General features: G+C 44.6%; 1 protein-coding gene across 2 annotated transcripts in view; it reads right to left on the reverse strand.

The window, feature by feature from the left end:
- LOC125714579 (kelch-like protein 29) overlaps positions 1-12,242 on the reverse strand; it is a 158,980-nt gene that overhangs the window by 67,405 nt on the left and 79,333 nt on the right. The gene's annotated exons all lie outside the window — the stretch shown is intronic.

A 12,242-nucleotide genomic window follows, 5' to 3' on the forward strand; every position in this document is an offset into this window, starting at 1 on the left:
TCAATGCTCCACGAAAATACCGCAGGGAGTGCAGATGGACCAGCCATTTCATCTCCAGCGGGAGTGACGCATGACGATCCGAAGGCAGACCTTTCAATCCGGCACAGGGAGAAGTAGGACAGTAGAAGCCATCTGCGCTCAGCCATCTCATAACGCTAACACGGTGAAAGGGCTGTGTCTGAATAATGTCTGCGGAGCTCGCTGATGGGACGACTTAGAGAACAGACAACGCCGAACTGCCAGCTTGATGACACAAGCGGGGAAGAATGAAATTGAGCTATGTAAGCATTTGGTACACTGCTTTTCGGACGTTTCGGAGGCGAGAGAGGGAGAGAAAGCACTCGCTGTACTAAATTTCAACCAGGTATTTGTTTTCAGTTTAGAAGGAACGATGTAAGATTTAAGTGCTGTCTGCATAATGTTTGTAAGATGTAACATAGGACATTAAATATTCTGGACGTTAGATGAGTAACAGTTACAGTAAATAACCTACCTATAAAAAAAAGACTATTGGAATACAAGCACAACTGATTTTGATTCTCCCAGGTGTTTGTTCCAGGTGATTAGTGATACCTGTATTTATCAGCAGCCTGCTTCATATACCTCTAATTTTTCAGCACCCTTGCAACAAGGTTCCACTTTTTTCTCCCTTCAGTCTGATGAGGATCCCTCAATGCCGCCTACGGCGGAAGAATCCTGCGGTTCCTCCATCCTTTGTCTTTCCAGAAAATGGCGTGTGGCTTTCAGCTTGGCCTTTCAAACGCCTCTGGAACTGAGATGAGACATCAGCACATTGAACGAGAAAGGTGTGGGTTCCAATCAGAGCCAAAACCTTCTTGAACTGAGCTGAAAAAGGGCTTCTTTGAAAGGCTTCAGTGGCAGAAGTTTCTGGGCTTTGCTGCTTTGAACTTGGGAGGGGGGTTTTAGCAGGGGGCTGGGGGGGGGGGGGGGTGATGGAGGTGCAGATACAACGCGAGTCTGCAGGTGCTGGGTAGATCGTGGGAAGCAGCTGTTCAGATACTAGTTGTCTGGGAGCTGTCAAACAGGACCACCGTCTGTGGAGACCGACGCAGGGACTGTAATCTGCAGCCCTTGGCCAGATCCGACCGGACTCACTCTTGGTTCTCATGCTGAGCACGCCTTGGCTAAGCACAGGCCGGCCTATTAACATACCAGACACTGAGCAGCGATGGTCGCCCATCTCTGGACCGATGACTGGTGGAAAATATACTTAACTTATAAATCACAATCTATGTTATGAATGTTATGAAAGGGTTGGATATGTGGCAACAGAACCAAAGAGTATTTAGAAGGATGTCAGTACTATTCAGTGTTGTGCTAGTTACCGAAAAATTTGTGATGAGTTACAGCTATTAGTTACTTAGTTAAAAACAATTACTTTACCAATTAATGCATACAAATGTAATTGGTTAACTAGGGAAAGTAACTTTTGCATTACTTCAATTCTCTTATTAATGCATACATACACAGACAGCACAGATACGTTGCAGGGACAATAATGACGTTCCAGTCGTAAACCAAAGCATTGCGTTCCATTTAGTCTTATTGACAATATTTTAATTATTACATAAGCTGGTTTCAGCAAGCACAAATTTTTCAGTAATTTTGCTTAAATCAGATCAGCAAAACTGTTGGTCTCATTGTTACTGATTCTGTCATATTGTCAATATTTAAAATAATAAATGTACTTTAGTTAGTTAAATTGTTTGCAAGGTATATGGTTTTAAACAGTGTACCTATATGCAGGTTAAACAGAACAAATGTCCCCTACGGTATATACCAGTATATACTTATTGTGGGTTATACACCCCAATCGGGAAAAGAACGATAAGATAAAACTTCACATAGTGCTACTGTAGTATTATCATCATGTTGCTGTTCAAATACACTGCACAGACATCAGGCCGATGTTGGATCGATATTCAGTAGCGATGTCTCTGAGACACAGAGACGTCTCCGCCATGATTTAAAATTCATCAGCAAAGCATCGTAGCACTGCACACGTACTGTTTGGGTAGTTATATTATTTTAGTGTTGCCGCTGTGACAGTAACAGAAAATACAACCTTCGAATTTTATCTATCACTGTCCCTAATTTCACCCCTTCATTGTGTCGTCACAAGGCTGGGTGAAGTTAGATCATGCACAGATTACTAGTGCAATAAGCTGCATTTGTCCATTATTTTTATGCAAGACAATTATTATTTACTGTCGAAAAGTAGTTACATTACTTGTTATCACCAAAATTAGTGGGATTACAGTAATGCAGAACTTTGTAAGTCGCAAGTTCAGTTCCAAAAAGTACAAATCCAGACCAAGTTTTTGTTTCAACCAACCTATTGAGTACTATGTGACTCTTTATACTCAACTGTTTGGCTGAAACAAAACCTGGTCTGGATTTTGTGGTCCGTCTGCCTATTTGGAGCATCAGTGTATGAAGCAGCTTCAGCGGTTTCAGTGCTACTCAGACCCGGGATTCGTCTACAGGAGCCATGAGGAGCCCCAGCCAAGTTTAACCTGAAGCCCACAGCCGGAAAGCCATAATTATCACCAAGGGGTCGGAGGTGACTTTGCAGGGTTTTAAGGCCCACCGGGTAAAAGAGGAAGTAAGAGATTTATTTGCAGTCTACAGTCTACTGATCTCCAGAGTGCCATTTTTAAGCTGTCATCATCGTTATAAGTCTAACAATGGATGGTCCCAGAAGTCCAAAGAGAATGAGTTCTAGGTACTTTTAATTCTCTCAAAATGACAGCCAGTAACTTCGACTTCCAAGGCCCAAGTTACTTTAGGATGGTGTCAAACAAAGTTCAAAGATTTCATTTTTAATTGAGTCACACAACAGGAAAGGTTTCCAAAGAGTAACCCGCGTGAATTTTTTGCAAATTATCTAACGCAGCAATTCTGCATGCCCGATACGAGAACAGTGCAGTCATCCCTGTGAAGGAAGTCGCTGGCGGAATGCGAGAAGACACGCAAACCGGTGGACTATGGATGAGGCAATTAGTGGGTCCTGCAAGCAAGTGTGGATACACAATTCCGTGTGTTGGGTGCTGGGTACAGCTGGCACTCTGGCTGACAAAGGGAATCATTTAACAAATTAATTTGGGCCTCAATCTCAGTCTGGTGAAAGAACATATTCATACGGAGGAGGGGAAAAAAAACAATGCATCGGAAAACGTAAGCAGAGTAGGCAGCCGTGCTGATTGACAGAGTAGCTAATGCGTCGTAATTGTACAAGGCAGCTTCAGGAAACTCGCTGGCAGTATCTCTGGGCACAGAGAAGAAATAGTCCCATTTTCATTTACACGCTAGACCTCAAGACACTGAAATATTAAGTGTGTTATCATTGTATGTTACCATAGCGGAAAAATAAATCGCACATAAATAAATAACGTTTGGACAGCTCATGCAAAGCACGGTGGATGGCAATAGCCACTATCTCCATAGGAACAAAAAACGGAGTGTGACATCTACCCCAAGAGCAGCACACGGTGTGGGCATCCATAGCTTGGCAGAAACACGCTGTGTGTGCAAACTGGAAGCCCATGCGATGGGCTGATTGGTATACACCCTGGGGTTCTCCGGCTAGGCGCCCCACGTACCTCAAGACACAATGCTGATCAGCCCAACCCTAACTAAATAAGCAACTGTAGAGAATAGATGGATGTATCACTTAGCTAGCAAATTTAACCATGAGTGTGCTAATGCTGAACTGTCACACTCATATCGTACTCATGTTCCACCACTCTTCGGGATGAGACAGTGATGACATCATCTTTTTTGCATAATAACAATAATAATAATAATAATAATAATAATAATAATAATAAGAAGAAGAAGTAGCAACTTTTAAAAAATAAAAACTGCAGCAACACATACATGTAAAGCAAACATTTCAGAAGGAAAAAAAATGCATTCATTGAAATTTAGATATAAGATGGCGGGTGAAAGATATCTATCCTTGCTGAGCTGTAGAGGGAGTCTAAAGGAATCTTTTAAGGGGCTCCCGCTGATGTACAGTCCCCGGCATCCACAAACACGAGAGCACTGGGACTCCCTGAAGACCCTGACGTGAGAAGCCCACAGTTGTGCGCGGCAGGTTTGGTCAGCTCTGCTGTCAGATACCCACCGTCGGCATCTATCAAAGCTCGCCGGGACACACGGTACACATGGATGCTACAAGGAGGTAAGGCTTTGGTTTGATGTCCCAGGGCAGACAGCCAGGCCTGGCTCATATATTCAGGCTTATCTGCTGCATTTAGGCCAGGTCTTCCTGGAAAAATGAACACTTTTTATGTTACGCATTTTACGCAATTTATTTTTTCACCACGCTGTTTGGGCAATCTTCAGTTTATAACTTATAACTCTCTGATATGCACTGCCTTATGCATACAAAGGTGCTTATATATAGGTGTTTACCACTGAGCACAGTCCATCAAGCAGGTGGAAAAAGCATTTCACTGCATGCATCCACTCTGTACGTTTGTGCATGTAACTAACCTGAAGCTCATTACACTCCATAACTAAATATGGAGAGACCAATATCGCTTAATCCCTTAATCTGTCATCTAAACTTGTTTAGTGAAAAGGTAAATTAAGTATGGGTGGTCCAGCCAGAACCAAACTGCCCATGTGACAAAGTATCAGCATTTAAATCTACTCTGGAACTTTTCACAAGACTTTCTACCACATGCAAGGCATCCATGCAAAGTGCCAAGCAATCACAATTCCGAACGTCCATTAGTTTCTTACGTAACTTTGTTCCCGCTGCTACCAGAAAATGGCTGGGGAACGCCACACAGTGTGCTGGACACAGCTCTCCGGTGTTCAGCTGCCGTTCCCAGCACATCGTCCGCTGCTCACGAAAATGAGCTTTTTCGGGTTTAATTACTCAGAATCTCATTAGCTGAAAAACATCAACTATCGACTTCCTGCCCAGCAGCATCTGGTATTTTTACAGTCGGCTTCATAGATTATACATTACTGCCCATTTCATGCCTGATGAGCGATATAAAGCATCGACATCCGACTCCTAGCAATTAATTCCATCAAATAAAAAAATAAAAAATCTTGACATTCTGCTTTAACCCGCATCTGCTTTAATTTACACAAATAAAATTGGAGTATTAATTTATATTATGAATACATACGACACGTCACTTCAGGAAAACAATCCATACAACACAAGCTTCAGAGGAGACCGGAGGGAATCGCATCACGTGGAAAGACTGAAATGGCCACAGAAATTTTGTATTTTAAAAGTGTTATGTAAAGCCATGCAGGTTGGAAGTTGCAGGGAACAAGCTGCAGACATTCCAGTATTTAAAGACCGTGAAAATGCTACTCCGTAATAATTGTTTTTGAAGAACACAGTGACAAAGTAGAGCAATGCTAATTTGATCGATGAAAAACATGGAAGAATTTTGTTAGATGACAAATAAATAAAACAAAACATGAAACAACTGTAGAACAGGCTAAGTTTCTTTGATTGTGGTCACTAGTAAGGATCCTTGCCTAAAACCGTTCCCTTGCCAGACTTCTGATTGCTAAAACAGCTGACACATCTGAAATTCTAAAGAGAGATATTTGAATATATTACTATGGTGATATCACAATATAAATTAAATTGTAAAGTGTGGATGCTGCTTTTTATTCAAGGATTTGCCATAGCATATTCAACAAACTGATATTTTTTGCCAAAGCCAGACACCATTTTACTGCCTCTCCTGTTCTGACATCTCGTCTCTGAATCTCCCAGAGGAAGGACCTCCAAGCCTGCAGGGGGCAGCGAGTGAGATTTCATAGAGACATGTGCAGCAGTCTGCTTCTTTTCACCTGTGACAGTGCTCCCACAATAGTAAATCAGAAAAAAAAACTTGGTAGAAATCTGTCCCAAAAGTACTAACAAGGTACATTGCTTAATAACTATCAACTTCTAATCAAATTAATTAGCAAAAGCAACAAATTCTAGTCACCCTCTGAACAGATACCTTCTACATTAATTTGTTCCCAACTATGTTATCTGGTTAAAAACAACGTTTTATAATATCAGTAACATAAAGCATCGGTATTGAGTATTCATCCATGTGGGAGACTGTACTCAATTTCAGAAGCCAGGTCACCAGGAAGGCAGGCTCTCAGGTGCTGTTAAAGCAAAGAGGAGCAACGAGGGGGAGCAGACAGGAGAACAAGCACAGAGGCTCTTCAACAGGCCGCCGGAGAGCTCCTGTGTTTCACGCGTTACTTCCTTCCGAGCTCAGTCAGCAATCTACGCTCTAGTAACTTATCCAGTCGGGTCACATGTCAGCACCGCTAATGATAATGCCCCAATTTCTCATCTCGCAGGCAATAATGTAACAGCCTCATGCTTTAGTCATTTTAGAAGTAGGCTCTAAAATAAATTATAATTTATTATCCCGTCCCGGAATCATACACCTTCGCACACATCCTCCATTCTTAGCTGACGGTGCCAAATTATCTTTTATCTCGGTTGGTCGACCATTACAGAAAGACACAAACAATCAGCTCAATAAATGTCATTGGAAGACAATTAATTTTCCGGCAAAAGAAAAACAGGTTGACAATGCGGTGATTAAGTGTGTTACACAATGTCCTCTTACGTGACACTTTCCAAATGCGACAGACTATGCATTAAAATGCATTCTCTTCGCCCAATTTATAAGTTGTTTCAACTAGTATCTTAACTGAAGCCATATATCCATGATATTATTAGCTTGTTAAAAATGATATTCACTGTCATGCCTATATATAATTTCTCTGGAAGTGTCCCATCTCTACTCTGCTATGCAAACAGTTGGGTGGCAACTTGATAAAATGACCCAGAGAAATGTTACAGAATCTAATATTAGCTAATTAGTATTTAATAACTGACCAAGTTCCAGCAGCTGAGTAAGCAAGCAGTGAAATGAACTGTGACAGAAAAGGCAGATTACCCATTTTGCCGTAATTACATTGTTTGATTTCATTATAACTTGTTCTTTATTGATTAAAAAAATAAACAAACGGGCCCCTTATGATGTTGCTGTGCCTCAGCACCAGTGAGTGCTGCTGCCTCTGAGCTGCCTTCGTTTAATGGAGTTTGGACTGAACCCGTTCCAGGTAAGAAAGTCTGTCAAACCCAGAGGGCATAAGCCATTACGCAGTCACACATGGCTTTGGTGTTCAGGGAAATAAGGTCCTAAAACAATGGGACAAATACTAATTTAAGTATTAAGACCAGTAAAAGCGGTGGCAATTCTGGAAAACGGCTTTCAGGAAGGTAGGCAGGAAGTAATTCAATTCAATTTATTTTTATATATAGCGTCTTTCCCATGGGTGTTAGGCCAAAGCGCTTAACGCAGTTGGGAAACAACAACAGCATTTATTAAGACACCGTAGATTGGGTAACAAAAGTCTAAAAGCATTATGGGTAAGAGTCCGAAAATGGTTTTATAGGAAGAAAAAGCCTCTGGGGTCAAAGGTCAACCTGCCGCCCCACCTCCACAATACATGCTAAGAGTAAACCAGCCAGGAAATGGAGCTTGTTTCTGAACTGTCTCCTATCACGCCGCGCCTGGGCAACTCTCCCGTTATCCATCTGTGGGCTGCTCTTCAGTCCTCCACTGACCAGCAGTTCTGCCCGATCGATAAGCGCGCCACAGTTTTAGGGCACCAGAGGGGGTGGCAGGCAGCCAGAACGCGAGTCCCCGTCAGCCGGGCCGCTGCGCAGGAATGCCTAATTACATCTTTCGTCTCTCCTGCCCCTTAAATCCATTCTTCAGGTTTCCGCCGTCAGCCTCCTAAACGTCATGTTCCGAGCTGAAAATGGGTCATTAAAGGGCTGACTTACAGTACTGCTTGGAGACGAGGTGTCAGGAAGGCGCAGTGGGGCCGGGCGCAGAGGGCCGGCTTTCCCTGCGGCTGAGCCGCCATCGGCGCTCTTCACGGGACGTGTCGTGGAGCGGCGGGTGATTGATGATGGTGCGCCGGCTCCGGCACACAGGGGGCGGACCGCTAACCATCAATCTTAATGAGCTCTCCAGTTTATATTAACAACGGGGGGAGTAACAATAATGGCACAGATGAAAAGTTTTTTGTGCGCTAAAATATGATAACAAGTGAAGCTGTCACCGCGCTTCTGGTGCCAAACCAAACACTCTCACGCTCACTGCGACCGACGCCGTCCACGATCGCCAGAGAGAGCCGGGGCCTTCGTTTGCATAAACAAGTATAACCCTCATTTTCAGCTCTGTGATATATTTGCGTGTTCTGCTCTGGTCCAGTAATACACCCAATTAAACGGCCAATCATCAACAAAAAGATTGTGCTCCTTGTCACCTTCCTCAGCGGTCTTAAATATGGCATCCGCTGAACATAATTACACACTGAAACTGCGATTGGCTGCTTGTGGTCGTCATGGTCACAATAGATCAAGTTTCCGGGGCATCCAGGCTGGCAGCAACGTCACTGAGCACCTGTCAGGGTCCTTCCAAAGGCCCCAACCGTCTGGCTATGCCTGCACTGCTCTCTGAGTGACCTCTACCCCAAAATGGAGCAGTGGACAAAAAGGGTGACCTTCCCCCCTCCTGGGGTAAGGGGCGATGTGGCTGGAGAGAGGAGGCCAGGCTTCAAAATCCATAATCATCATAAACAAACAGTAGCCTCAGGGTGACAAATGGACAGGCATCCCAACCTCATACATACAGCTTAAGTAATTATCCCTTCATTTCAAATCTGGACATTTACGGAACGAAACACCGCATCAGTGTCTCATCTGTCTTTAGCCTCCGTTGACTCTTTAAATAGAATTTAAGCATAAATTCATTAGATACATCCTGATCTAAAACACATCACTTATCCTACCCTGTCATATGATCCAACCATCCATCCATACTCCGATAGCAATTATCCGATACCATTAGCTAGCTACGATCTTTTGACTGGATTCGCTAGCTATTTATTTAGCTTTTAAAACATCTGACAGGGGCCCCGAAGTTACATTTTTAGTGAGGCCTCAGTAACAACAATCCCACCCCTGACTGGATGACATATGATTATTTAGATGTCTATTCTGTGGAACTAATAGGAGCTATATGCTAAACTGGATGTTAGTCCTTTATACTCAAAATTGTAGCAGTATATATTTCTTACACAGGTTAACGATAGTTGACCCACCCCTGCGCCTCTCATTATCGTCACAAGGTTGGTCATGTGACTCAACACCACCACTCACAACCTTGATTAATACTCCCTGTGCTGCCATAAAAATCACCGAAACGTCCTTCATCTGCAGTGCCCCCCCGGACGCTCGCCTTCCGTTAACAGCATTTCCGACGGGTATCAGCTCCAAAACCTTCCCGAATTCAAGTGGCAGAGAATAAAAACCTGTCTGCATGTAAACAGAATAACTGAAGACCAAAGGGCTGTTTTCACAGTGTGACTCTACCTTCATTTACAGAAGAGCGAAATGGTTGATTGCTCAGCAGAATTCACTCCGTGACCTCTCCACGGACCCGGGCAGCTCCAGGCTTGGTACTCAGGTCACATGACTGAGGTCTGCCCCCGTCAGGTGACACATCACCTATATGAGACATTACTCACTGGCTGGGGGAGGGCAACCCCCTAGCCAGCTATAAATTTCATGGGAGGTGTAGCAATCCTACCAATACATTTCCCCCCTAGGGGGGGAGAGACCGGGGTCCCCCTTGGTGAATTTTGCCAGCTGGAGGGGTGGGGGCTGGAATTAATTTAGTAACTTTCCTACCTGGTTACATGCCTGGGTACACGGATAACTGAGAGGGTACAAGAGTGGGTCCGGGGGGAGACAGCAAACAGTTATGCGAGAAGGACAGGGTAAAGCAGTGAAGGAGTTTATTCTGGGTTGGGGGGAGCGGGACAAGCTCAACTCAACTGTGGGAAGAAACAAACGCAAAAGCTGGTCCCAGCAGGGTGTGTGTGTGTGTGTGTGTGTGTGGTCCAGGTATACATTACATTGTGGGGACCAAATGCCAAAAGACTTGTATTTTGTTTAGTTACTTATGGCTAAGGTCAGGGCTGGGTAGGGGTTAAGGTTGTCATTGTCGGGATTAGGATTAGGGATTAGGGTTTTGCCCATAGAAATGAATGGAGAGTCCCCACAAACATATGAGTATAGGTCTGCATGTGTGTGCGTGTGCGTGTGTGTGTGTGGCAGGGGGTGAAAAAAGGGTCATGGAAAGGGTTACAGCTCAGCTTGTGGTCAGGGGTGAGAGTCCAGTTTTACTAAAGTGTCAGAAAACTAAGTAGAACCTTGTGCAATGCTACTAAAAAAATGCCCCAGGAGAACATAATGTGTGTGCATCACCCCCCTCCCCCCTTACTCAGGGCCCTTTATGATGTGATCTTCCAAGTTGCATTGTCTTTCTGCTCTCGGACCTTCCACAGTCCACTGTTTCGTATCTGTACCGTGCCACGAGACTCGCAGACGGTGGGGTCTGTGATCACCCTCATTAATGTGGGTCTGATCTGGGCAGAAGGCCTTTTAAAAAAATGGCAGGGTTTGCAGTTACCCAAAATGTGTGCAGGACAACGTATTTAAAGAAGCTTGTTTTATAGGAGGTAAGTCTTCAGTAAAGTATTTTTAATCTTTTAATGTCGTCAACACAAGAGGATCAATTCCATCGTTGGTGATAAGAGACCCGAGGGTCTTCTGGGCTGACAGTTAAAGCTGCGACTGAATCTTTACCAGAGATTTCATGCATAATTCTGAGAAATTCATTTTATGATTCTCAAGCACGTTCATTTAGAAAGTTTGGGGCGAGCAGGTACCCGGTGATCTATGCTTTGGGGCTCAGTGAGCGCAGGCCCTGTGATTTGAGCTCTGGGGCTCGGTGAGGACGCTCCCTGTGATTTGAGCTCTGGGGCTCGGTGAGGACGCTCCCTGTGATTTGAGCTCTGGGGCTCGGCGAGGACGCTCCCTGTGATTTGAGCTCTGGGGCTCGGCGAGGACGCTCCCTGTGATTTGAGCTCTGGGGCTCGGCGAGGACGCTCCCTGTGATTTGAGCTCTGGGGCTCGGTGAGGACGCTCCCTGTGATTTGAGCTCTGGGGCTCGGTGAGGACGCTCCCTGTGATTTGAGCTATGGGGCTCGGCGAGGACGCTCCCTGTGATTTGAGCTCTGGGGCTCGGCGATGATGCTCCCTGTGATTTGAGCTCTGGGGCTCGGTGAGGACGCTCCCTGTGATTTGAGCTCTGGGGCTCGGTGAGGACGCTCCCTGTGATTTGAGCTCTGGGGCTCGGTGAGGACGCTCCCTGTGATTTGAGCTCTGGGGCTCGGTGAGGACGCTCCCTGTGATTTGAGCTCTGGGGCTCGGTGAGGACGCTCCCTGTGATTTGAGCTCTGGGGCTCGGCGAGGACGCTCCCTGTTCCCAGGCTGGAGGGTTTTGGGTGAGGGGTACAGTATCACCTGATCTGGTACCTCACTTTATTTTTTACACACATGTAGGGAAGGGGGGCGGCATGGTGACGCAGTGGTTAGCACTGCTGCCTCACAGCAAAAAGTGTGTTGGTTCCCACCTGCATGCAATGCTCCCAGGATAGGATCCAGGCCCCCCCACAACCCCAGTGCAGATAAAGCAGTTACGATAATGGATGGGTATAGGGAAGGCTGCAAACACACACTTGTATTCATATCCATCAATTTCCATGGGCAAAAGCCTAATTCCAACAATAACACCCTTAACCCCAACCCAGCCCTATCCCTTACCATACGTAACCAAACAGAATAGGACCTTTGCCATTTTGAGTTTGTTGATAACAGACACAGATTTTTATCAGATTGAGTTTCCTCTTGTGGGAATTAAAAAGATGGTCCAGACAATGTCAAAGTAACAGGTTTTATCACAGTGTCCCCACAATGTAATATATACATGACCACCCACACACACACACACACACACACACACACACACACACACACACACACACACACACTCGCATGCACAAACACACATATCAAAAGCAAACACTTTAATCTCAGATGAAAGTCCTTCACAAGTGGGAAAAAAAACAAAAACCACAAACTCACCTCTGCCTACACATATACAGAACATTTATATATGCATGCGGTCAAAAGAGAGAAAAAAATCTGCATATGCTTTATATGTGTATAAATTCTGAATTTGAAATACATTTAATGGCTTTTTAAGTTCAAAAGGACAGAATATATCACATCTACACAGTCC

Source organism: Brienomyrus brachyistius, chromosome 19, assembly GCF_023856365.1.
Source record: "Brienomyrus brachyistius isolate T26 chromosome 19, BBRACH_0.4, whole genome shotgun sequence".
Classification (NCBI taxonomy): domain Eukaryota; kingdom Metazoa; phylum Chordata; class Actinopteri; order Osteoglossiformes; family Mormyridae; genus Brienomyrus; species Brienomyrus brachyistius.